At 40.2% G+C, this 2,818-nt stretch overlaps 1 protein-coding gene across 1 annotated transcript in view; it reads right to left on the reverse strand.

The window, feature by feature from the left end:
- The window catches only part of LOC135206206 (aryl hydrocarbon receptor nuclear translocator homolog), a 180,697-nt gene extending 179,209 nt beyond the window's left edge, over nucleotides 1-1,488 (reverse strand). The window contains 1 exon segment of the mRNA XM_064237544.1: nucleotides 1,391-1,488. The gene's annotated coding sequence lies outside the window, so the exon portion shown is untranslated.
- Between the last annotated feature and the right edge of the window lie 1,330 nt (nucleotides 1,489-2,818).

The raw sequence follows: 2,818 nt of genomic DNA on the forward strand, positions 1-2,818 counted from the left end.
CGAATATAAATATTTTCATTTAGAAGCTAAATGTGTTAATCATTCGAATATAAATATTTACATTTAGAAGCTAAGTGTGTTAATCACGGTACTGCACTGACAAGCTACTTTCTACGCTAAATGGAATTTTCAAAACAACTGTACAACATTAGAAACAATTGCACTTCATTCACTGTATAACAGCAAATATAAGATTTTTTATATGCGCAAAAATTCAAGAGGGTTCATATATATAATACTATATTATATATATACTATATAGATATATATTATATATATATATATATATATAATATACAATATATATGTACAAGGAGCAAAACATTTTTTCATATCTTTTCAACACAGACTCGATACAGGAGTTCTATATTCCCAAACTTAACGTTCTATGAACTGGAGAAAATGATACATATATACACATATACATAATCCTTCAATAAACTCGAATAATAGCGAAGGACTCCATTCTTCTACAACCGTGGTGTTTCAACATGAAAAGAACGAGAAATAAGTGTAGGCACTAATATCCCTCCCTGAGGTACCTCGCCTTCCACTGGGATTCAGTCAGCAGGTTAGATTCAAGGTCCAATGGCCTTGCTTAATAGCAGATGATTTTCCACTATCGTATAAAAAAAAAAAAAAAACAACCCTCTGAGAACGCACATAATCACTCCCACACAATTTCCCTACAATTTTGATAGCGAGACAGCTGTTTCGGAAAAACAACTGACGCTTCTGTTATCTGGTACACCTTCGCATCACAGATGTGCCGACAGCAGATACAAATAAAAATAATAATAATAAAAAAAAGAAGCGCCGAGCGCTCCCATCTATATACACAGATTATCATTATTACTCTTATAGTATATCAACAGGCTGGCTCTCTCTCTCTCTCTATCTCTCTCTCCATCCGTATCTCTTCGCTGCTTAGCGGAGAACTCTGTGATGCTTTACATTTTATTCGGAATTCATCCGATATCATCACGATTAATAAAGTCTCGTCAAGGGAAAGATGGTCATAAATGCACTTCACATAATAATAATAATCCACTTCTGTTTAAAAGGTCAGTTTCAGAAGACCACAGTCTACGACGAAATCTTATCGCTCTGCACAAGAAAAGAGAAAGAGAGAGAAGCCACCACGGTGACTATTCACAAAACTGCAAAAATCACATTAAAAATGGGAATGACCACAGTGGCAACTCTTCTGCCGAAGTCCAGCTAAGTCGTTATTATGTGGAACACACGTGGAGGAACGGAGGACGGAGGTAGGTAGGTAGGTGTCGTTAGGATAACATGGACGATATAAGTCTCTAGTTACACTCTCTCATCATCATCTCCTCACCCACATTGCCCACCACACTCACTCTCACAATACCACTACACACACCAGCAAAACCTCTCCACTCCACACTACCATCGCCACCTCCACTAGACACACACACAACTAACGCACATTGGTACACATCATCCCGCCGAAGTCTATGCTACGAGCGTGACTCCACCTACCGGTCGCCCAGTACCTCATTTTTCGCAGAGCGCTTCAAAATCTCTCTTCTTCTTCTTCTCGTAACTAACTACCCCAACCTGCAAATACTTTTATCAATGAACCTTTATCTATCTCTCCCCCAAAACCGTCTCTCGCCTCACCAGAGCGCCACTGAGAAGCTCGAACTAAAACTTGAAAAGGGACGAAACGAAACGACAAGTTTCTCTTGTTAAGAGATGATGATAACAAGCGCTGCAGTTCATTGCGACTTGGCAACTCTGTTGTCAACCCCGACGAGCAAACGTTTAAATGGGGCTCACGAGAAATTTCCCATACCAACGGGCCGTCCCAAAATTTTTAATGCGCTTCGGCGCTTTTGCTGGCTGGCTCCCTGGCGTCGTCGATCGACGCCGAAGAAGACGACGCCGACGACGTCCTAATCATCGAATGACGATATTCTAAAGGCCTCCCCCCACCCACCCCCGCCCCAAACTTTCCCCTTCCCCAACCAATATACGAGCACTTTTGAAATTAACAAAAACACTGAAAGAAGCCACAACACGGATCCTTTTTGGCGTCGACGCCGAAGACGACGTCGTAATCAAGAAATGACGATACTCTAAAGTCTCCCAGTCCCCCCCCCCCTTCCCCTTCCCAAGCACCGTCGACATTAACAAAAGAACTGAAAGCAGCCACTAAACAGTTCCTTTCGACAAATTCGAGTATGTCAAGTCAATCAGTATGCAATAGGAAATAAGGAGAACCGGCCTTAATAACATTTTAACAACTGGCTTAATCCACGGGGAAGGGGGAGGAGAGGGTAGGCGAAGGAGGGGGGGGAGGCACCGGGAGACAAGAAGGATAATTTTTTGGGAGGCTTTCAATGCAAGGACACCGGCAATTTAACCGCATCCATCACGGCTACACTGACATTACACTCGGCCAGATGAATACTAATGAAGATACACAAATCCATAACAGTCCTCATACGAGATCACTTGATACGAGAGAGAGAGAGAGAGATTTAGGAGATCTGCGTGCTTTCTCCTAAACAGCAACAGCCGCTTTCTCACTTAAGAGAAGCTCACCAGCAACTTGTCAGTAACGGCACAAGCAATGAATCACTCTTGCAACAGAACTCTAATTTCCCATCTAATAAGGCTAGGTCGTTAACCACGGAACCACGAACTATATATATGTATATAGTATAATAATATATATATATATGTATATATATATATATATATATATATATATATATATATATACATATATATATATATATATATAATATCTATATATATATATATATATATATATATATATTCA

This window comes from Macrobrachium nipponense, chromosome 29 (assembly GCF_015104395.2).
Source record: "Macrobrachium nipponense isolate FS-2020 chromosome 29, ASM1510439v2, whole genome shotgun sequence".
NCBI classification, from domain to species: domain Eukaryota; kingdom Metazoa; phylum Arthropoda; class Malacostraca; order Decapoda; family Palaemonidae; genus Macrobrachium; species Macrobrachium nipponense.